Source organism: Myotis davidii, unplaced genomic scaffold, assembly GCF_000327345.1.
Source record: "Myotis davidii unplaced genomic scaffold, ASM32734v1 scaffold168, whole genome shotgun sequence".
NCBI lineage: Eukaryota > Metazoa > Chordata > Mammalia > Chiroptera > Vespertilionidae > Myotis > Myotis davidii.
In genome coordinates, this window is record NW_006383016.1 from 12,829,466 (window position 1) to 12,838,774 (window position 9,309).

The window sequence follows — 9,309 nt, forward strand, 5'->3', positions numbered from 1 at the left end:
GGCATCTCCCCAAACAGCCCTGCTCTGAGCCCGACCAAGGGCTACACCTAGGGATTGGGCCTGCCCTCTGCCACCTGGGAGCAGGCCTAAGCCAGCAGGTCATTATCTCCCGAGGGGTCCCAGACTGCGAGAGGGCACAGGCAGTGCTGAGGGACTTCCCTTTCCCCCGAGTGCACAAATTTTTGTGCACCGGGCCTCTAGTATAATAATAAAAGGCTAATATGCAAATTGACTGAACTGCGGAACGACCAGTCACTATGTTGCGCACTGACTGACCACCCCAGCCAGCCAACCTCCCACAGCCCTCCCCGCTTGCTGGTTGCCCCCATAGGCCTTGATCACCAGCCAGGCCGAGGGACCCCACCCGTTCACGAATTTGTGCATCAGGCCTCTAGTTTTCTTATAAGAAAGTAAGGGAATTGTAAGTGATTCATCTAAGATCATTTAGTTGGTGAATAGTAGAGTAACATAAAAATAAAATAAGAATTTAAAACTCAGATCTTTTCACTGTCTATCCAATGTTATTTGCAGTCTACCACAATACCTACCCTTTTAAAAAGGACAAAGCAGCCAGACATCACAGTATATGTACTCCTGGACTGAAGATATAATAAGTTTCAAACTAAAAGTTTCCTCAGGCTTTGCCAGTCACTGGTTATCTGTGGGATCCCATTAATGGTAACGAACCAAATTTCACTCATCTTCTCTCTGTGTCACACACACTCTCAGGCCTTTGCAGTCCCCTCCATGTGCTTCTGGGAGTCCCATTGGGTGTCTTGCCAGGTCTCATGAACTGTCCTCTCAGTCTCTGGACCCTGTCTTTTCAGTGATGCCCACTACCTGGAAACCACTGGATGGCAGGGCCTCTCCATGCCACTGCTGCAGCCATATTCCCTAAGGGTACTGGTGTTCCACCAAAATGGCCTTAGCACTCACTCAGCCTGCCGGAGCTTTACGCGGGCTTCTTCCTGAGGAGCTCCTGGTCTTCTGTCTTTAAGAGCACTAACTTTAGAGAACTTGCAATTGTAAGTTGTTGGGTTTTTTTCCATTTTAAAATATATTTTTATTGTTGATAGTGTTATAGATATCTCCCACACACACCCCCTTTCCTTTCCCCTCCCATCCCTTACCCTCCCCCCACCCCCAGGTTTTCTCTACCCTATTGCCTGTGTCTGTGGGCTATGTATAGAAGTATATAAGTTTATGGAAAGACTGACATATCTCCATGTTGGATTGGGGGGAAGAGAAGAGATAAAGCAATTGTAAATTCTTGCTCCACCTCTTTGAGATGTAACTCTTCTCCCAGGCACTTGCCAGTTTTACAACCCAGGAATGACTTTCTCAAGTACTTGGAAACCCAATCACCAGGAAAGATAGAGCACCCATCTCTCTGTGGGAAGATAGGACACTGTTTCCAACAACCTTCCCCAATGTCCTCCCTTACTTCCCACCGGCTCACCCCAGTGCTCGGGACTCTCCTACCTTTTGCCTCAATGGAGTTGAGCCCAACCTCTCACCCCTATTGCTATAGTCTTGAATGAAATATTTCTTGCCTATTTCACTCTATCCAGTATTGTTGTTTTTTTAGACCAAAAGTGCCAGCACCCCTGAAAAACACTCAGAGCAGTAAACCATCAGAGATGCAGAAAGAACACCTCTCTCTCTGACACAGGTCCCACTTTGTAACTTACAGTAAAGCCAAAGCATTATCACTTTTTCCATATTTCAGGGCATCTTTCATGCAGAGTTTCTCTACCTGCTGGCTGCTGTCCTACAGTCTAAGGCAGGGACAGTATGATAGGAAAACACCATGCTACACTCTACACCTCAATTCCTTAATCAGGAATCCAAACAAAACAAACCATTTCTTCCTAAACCCCTACGCCCAAATTTTTAATTCAAGTGAACTTTTCAGATCTTAAGATCTCATACACATGTGCAAGATGGGAATAGTATTATTTCCAATACTGCCTATTCTTATTACCGTAAGTTATTTTTGTGATAATTAAAAGATTAAAATGCTCTGTATATATACTTTAAAAGAGATTATTATTTTGGGGGAAAAATGAATAAATAATAGAGCCACAACCTTACTAATTAGGAAGGTCTCAGACTGTATGATTTCCATATGCCTGATGCCTGAGTCATGGAGGAAAAATGATAAAAGGCTTAAGGCAGCCTTTTCCAATAGGCTCTAGCAAAGTAGAGTAGAATTTGTGACGTTCTAACTTCTTTTTTAAAAAAATATATTTTTATTGATTTTAGAGAGGAAGAGAGAGAGGGAGAGGGAGAGGGAGAGAGAGAGAGAGGAACATCAATGATGAGAGAGAATCATCCATTGGCTGCCTCCTGCACGCCCCACACCGGGGATCCAGCCCGCAACCCTGGCATGTGCCCTTGACCGGAATCAAACGTGGGACCCTTAAGTCCTCAAGCCCACACTCTATCCACTGATCCAAACCAGTCAGGGTGAGATTCTAATTTCTTATCCTTCACCAATAATGTCAACTAGTAACCAAGACTATAGATATACAATGGAAAGAATTTTGCTTGTGCTGAACACAATGTTTTCTCCCTTATTCTCGCTGAAATATTTTGAATATATGTTTAACATAAAACTTATCCCCAAAAGATGCCATTTTTATTGGTGAGAGAAATTTATTTTAGTTTTTGTGCTAAAGTCAATTTTGTTTTTCTCAGAACCATGGGACTGCAGTGCACACCCGCACAACAGAAGAGAAATTTTAATAAATTAAAAAACACATTTATTTTAAACCTTTTAACTCTGGTGGGAAAGAATGCTAAGAGTAATAGTGGGTTCTCTCCTTGGCAGTGTTGCTTTATTCTGCTCTAAATGCTTTTATTTACCCCTCTAATTGTGCTGCCTAAAAGAGTAAGTCCATTATATAAAGAAAACCATTTAAAGAATTTATGGCATTACATGAGCTGCTCTGCTCATCAAAAAAATGGAGACCAGAGATGTCTGTGATTGTTGGAATCCAGAATTCTTGGAATTATGTCAGGGAGACTCCCCATCCACTAAAAACCCAAAGGTACCCCTGGATGGAATGAGGCCCTCTGATATTAAAGCCAATCAGAATCACAGTATTCTGGTTCCGGTTTAAAATAAAACCATCTCTGACTATTATTTCTGAAGGTGGGGAAAACAGTAGTAAGACTGAGAAGATTAACCATTTTTCTTTCAAAACATAGCTCTAAAAGAGTATAATTCTGTCTCCCCCCCCCCTCACCCCCACAGTCATCGTCTTTCTTTTACTTTTACCAAAAATTTTTTAGGTAAGCTATTCTTTATCAAATTTTAGTTTGAAATACTCTGACTTTAAATTCTGTTGGTGTTTCCTACCGCTCTAGTCAGAACACAGAGAATTATGGCTAAAGCATACCTTTAAAGTCAGTGTGTTGCCTTAGACACTGGCCAGGACATTTTCTGTTTGTTTGTTTGTTTGTTTTCGTTTTTTTCTACTTATTTCTTAGTAATACACACCTACAGCTTCAGAATCTCTCTTTATTTCTATTATGCTCGTATGTCTGCAGCTTTAAGAAAAGCACCAACAAAAGTTCACTATTAATGCAACTTTACACCCCTATAGGTAAAATATAGTTGAGCCCTATAAAAATATTTTTTTATTTAAGTATAAACTGTTTATTGTTTTAAGATATTTAGATATGCACTTTTTTTTTCTTTAAGCATAATATAATAGGTACTTGAAAAACAGGGCCAGGAAACAACTTTGGAATTTTTATCATTTTTATAGGTAGCATATAAAACAGGTTGCATTCAGTTCTCCATGGATTAAGGTTTAGAAATGAGGCTGAATTATTTGCAGATAATAAATTTTAGGCCCTGAAATATGCCTGGTACATTGCAGAAAATCTTGTTGGTTAAATCACTTGAGCCATCAAGTTTTTCTTAAAGTGTCTCGATATGCTTTTGACTGATACCATCTGTTACCTACTAAAAAAATTATTTTCCTTTGGAAGGTATTCATCAAATTATAGGTGACATATTTGTTTGAGAATATACTAGACCATCTGGTTCCATAAAAATGTGTTTCTCAAAAATACTGCATCCCATCTCAGCTATACCATTCGTATTTTTCAGAAGCTCTTCTGTTATACTCCCAAAACAGAAACACATGATATTTTTCGATCCTGGTTAAAAAGGCAAAGAAAACATTTACAAAAAGGTTGCTCTAAGTACCATGATATTATACTTTTATTCACTAAAATAATAAGCAGGTGACCAAAGGAATAGAGTGTGGAGAAGAAAGGGAGAAGTCATGATGGACTCAAAGCAAATTTCATATCCTGAATAAAAAACAAAAACAAAAACAAAACACTAAAACAAAGACCTTCACAAAATTTCCCTGCATATATGAGCTCTGGAGAAGGCCTAGGTATTTTTGTGATCAGTAAACTAAATTTTCAGTTTATAGACTTACTCCCATCCCTATTACCACCCTGCAATTGCTACTTGGTGATATAAAAAGTTATTTCTTTTCCTAGGCATATTTTCTATTTATTAAAATAATAGATGAGAAACCTCAGAATATAATCTCAGCTCTGATTATCTATTTGATTTCAGTAAACTTGTTGAAGGCCAAATTTCCTCCAACTATAAAATAAGCCAGTTTCTTGCCAGAGTAAAGTTTATCTAAATCAGGTCAAAACTTCTTTTTAATGACTAGAGCAATTATTCTCAGAGATTCCCACTGTAAATTATTACGTCTGTCTTTTTCAATTATTTTTTATAAAAATCTGGTATCATATATCCTGACATAAAGATAGTATTATGGCTGCTACATTTTAAGACCTGATTCTGAGACTGGAAGCTTACTGAACAGCAAATGTTCATTTGACCAAGGGGCACTTTGGATGAAATTCAGGGCGCATCAGAACGTTGCCAGCATAACACCTGAGAAGACAATAAGAAATCAGCAAAAGTAAGTGTTAGTTTGAGAAATGTACCTGTTAGGAGAACCCATGGAAATGCAGAGATCTCAGAATAAGTTCAAATTCCCCAGTAAATGTCAGGCCCTTTGTATCCACTTATATAATCGCAAACACATAAATCATTGAAAAAATGAGTGACTAAATAAAAACAATAACCCCTACTTTAAGTGTTGTAGAAAAGTTCTTCCATGGTTGTTTCTAAAAATAATATATTCCCCTTAGAGAAAAGGAGGAAGAGTCTCCAAAAAGGAGACAACTGCATTTCACTTAATAGTTAGGGTCTTGGTGACTAAGATGTAAAAACAAAAGACAAATAGAAGGCATCAGGCCATCCTTAAGAAACCATTCTCTATTGAGACTGTATCATTATTCAAAAAATTTTAACTTTAATATGTACATATTATAATTCTTGATTATATAAATATTTAGTAATGAAATATTTAAATCACAATATTTAACCTTCCTAATTATGTAATAATTGGACAAATGAATTATCACAGTGTGGGATAAAATGCAACATTTTACTTCATGCATGATTCTAATTTATTTTCTGATGAGCAGCCTAATTAATTGGAAATAACTTATATTTGTCTTATAGATCAGTTCATCATTAATTAGGTTTCTAATCAAGATGGTGGCATAGGTAAAAGCAGTACTTGCATCCTCCCACAACCACATCAAAATTACAACTAAACTACAGAACAACCATCATTCAGAACCACCTGAAATCAAGCTGAATGCAAGTTGTACAACTAGGGAATTAAGAAACCACATTGAGAATTGGTAGGAGGGGTGGAGACACAGAACGAACTGGTCTCACACCCACATGTGGTGGATATCTTGGCTGCTGTGGTCCCCTGTGAGGAGCAGGTGCTCCCAGTTTCACACCAGGCCTCCCAGCCGAGGGTTCTACTGCCAGGAATAGAAGTCCCATAATTTCTGTCTGTAAAACCTAGAGGGGATTCTGGCTAAGTGAGATGGAGGTCTTATGGAGTCCCAGGTTTTCCTCTTAAAGGGCCCATGGAGAAACTTACTAGGTTTCACTTCCTCTGAGCGAGAGTGATAGAAAGGCACCAAAGACATATAGGGAGGGACTGACTTGGTTGGCCTCAAGGCAAAAGCTGGAGGGGCAGTTTTCTGTCAGATGATAATGCTGGCAGAGGCCATTGTTCCTTTTCTGAGTCACCCCCACACTCAGAGCCATCAGGTGGGTACCATATCTGAGTCTCCATCATCCTGGCTCACACTGTTTGCCCCACTCTGGTGAATGTCTTATATGCCACCCCACCCAACTTGCAGGCCCACCTAAGCTGTTTCCAGTGGCTTTTCCATACAAATGGCCTCTCTTGGCTTATACTTTAGACTTTACTAAAATCTCTCAAACAAGTAGCATCTGGCCTTAGTGTGTCTCATACACTAAGTGGCCTCAGGCCTGACACTAGCAGCAGCTGGCCCTGGTTTGCAGCTTTCCCTTGCCTAGGTACCTCAAACCCAGCACAAGTAGCAGCCATCTGCAGATCACTTTGTAACAAATTCCAGATGTCCCATGGAAGAATACAGGTGGAATCTGACCTTGACCTGTACTTCCTGGGAAGCCCTGGAGCCAGTGTACCTTGTAGACAGCTTCAGACCACTTCAAAGTACCAGCCAACCCCCTCCACCATTGACACACTGAAGGGGCAGACTCAGTGAGCACCTGAGCTCTGCTGAAATAAGTCCTGCTGGGTGGGGGTGGAGGTGGGGGGCAGGGAGAGGAACTGAACAGCTAATATTCCATAGTGGTGGTTGGTGGTTCAGCCAGTTCTTGCAGCCAATTAGCCTGGGTTGGGGGTGGTGGTGGTGGTGGTTAATCCCTCCTATTGATATGCCAACAGCAATCAAGGTTCACCTACAATAGGAATGGGTATACAACCCACATGGAGGGCACACCTGGAGCATCTAGGTTGGGTACAGCAGGAGGCTGTGCCACTGGACCCTACAGAATGCTTACTGCATAAGGCCACTCTACCAAGACCAAGAAATATAGAAGCTCTACCTACTACATAGAAACAAACACAGGGAGGCTTCCAAAATGAGGAGACAAAGAAACATGTCCCAAATGAAAGAACAGAATAAAACTCCAGAAAAATAAATAAACAAAATGGAGGAAAATAATCTTCTAGACGCAGAGTTTAAAACGCTGGTTATAAAGAAGCTCAATGAACTTAATGAGAACTTCAACAGCATAAAAAGGACATGGAAACCATAAAAAAGAATCAGTCAGAAATGAAGGAAACACTAACTGAAATGAGGAATCATTTACAAGGAATCAACATAGTAGATGGAGATGAAATCAAAACAGCAATTTGGGATATAAGGAAGCAAAAACTGCCCAATCAGAAGAGCAAAAAGAAAAATGAATAAAAAAATGAGAATAATGTAAGGAGCCTCTGGGACAACTTCAAGCTACCAACATTCTCATCATGAATGTGCTGGAAGGAGAAGAGAAAGCACAAGAAATTGAAAATCTACTAGAAAAAATAATGACAGAATACTTCCCTAAAATGGGGAAGGAAATAGGCATGCAAGTCCAGGAAGTACATAGAGTCCTAAACAAATGAACCCAAAGAGTCCCACACCTAGACATATCATAATTAAAATGACAAAGTTTAAAGACAATGAAAGAATCTTAAAAGCAGCAAGAGAAAAGTGAACTACCTACAAGGAAATCCCATAAGACTGTCAGCTAATTTGTCAACAAAAACTTTGCAGGCCAGAAGGAATTGGCAAGAGGATTCAAAATTATGAAAAGCAAGGATCTACAACCAAAAATATTATATCCAGCAAGTTACCACTTAGAATTGAAAGCCATATAAAGAGCTTCCCAGACAAGAAAAAGCTAAAGGAATTTTTCACCACAAAACCAGTTTTACATGAAATGTTAGAGGGTCTTCTTTAAGAAGAAGGGTAAAAACGTGAACAATAAAATGGCAATAAATACATATTTATTAACAATAGAATCTAAAAGCAAAATCAAGGAACAAGCAGAACAGAAACAGACTCATAGATGCAGAGAACATTTTGATGGTTGCCAGATGGGAGCAGGTTTGGGGGAATGGGTGAAAAAGATGCTTTAGTATATAAAACTATATTGAGTTAAAATAATGAACATATTAAATACTGTTCTTATAAACTTCAAGCAATGTTACAAATTACCTAAATCCATTGAATTATTTTATTTACATTATCTGAGTAAAATTTTAGGGATAAATGTTTAAATACCAAGTAGATTTATTGTTCTTTAATGTCGACTTAAATTGCAATTCTAAGACCCTTAATTAACTTCAAGACTTCAGACTTAATTAACTTTACAACCTAAGGCTTGGAAATGTTTAAGCAATTAAAATAAATAGAAACTTCTACTTGCAACAGAGGATTTGGAAATACTATCAAACAAAACTACTTGGTCACCACTCAGTAATTTTTACTTTTGCACTCTTATTTATTTGTAAACACATTCATTCTTCTTAATATTTATTTTAAAAGGGTAAAATTGATGGAGTGAACATACTGTGTTAAAATGTGTTTATAAGAATAATTCCATTTTAAAAGTAATGATTCAGACTTAAGTAATATTTTATTGTGTAGTGTATGTCTATGTATTTTAAATAAAAATATTTATAGGTAGTAAGATTAGATTTAAAATAAGCTATGCATAATAAAGAAATGGCACTGATTGTTATTAAAGAAAATTGTCCTTAGGTGTACAGCCTGTTCTCAATACAAGGCTATACAAAGGTATTTTATTTTCATAGTCTACCTAAATGACAGGACATTTTTGTCTAACTGTTATGTATGTACACTATTAAAAAGTTTTTTTACTTGAGCTGCTTTAGTATATTTCATAATTACAAACAATTATAAGCAAACAAACAGGAAAATAAGGGATTTCTCTATAATGTCAACATTCTTTAGTAGTTATAATGTATTACTATGGTTCATAATACAAGCAACACTGTAGCCATTTCTTATCCTTGAACCCTTGTGATTTTATTCAACAACCTTTTCATTGTTGATCTTCTCCAGGTAAAACCCCCAAATTCCCAAACCGACCACGTGTTTTTTAAAATATTAAAGCCATGTCTGGTACTCCCTTGAAGCACAGGTTCTCCCTTATAACAGAGATATAAACTCTCAACAAACTAAGAATAGGAGGGAACTTCCTCAAGCTGAAAAGGGTATTTATGAAAAACCTATAGGTAACATTATGTTTAACTAGAGGCCCGGTGCACAAAAATTTGTGCACTTGAGAGGGTCCCTCAGCCCAGCCTGTGTCCTCTCGCAGTCTGGGACCAA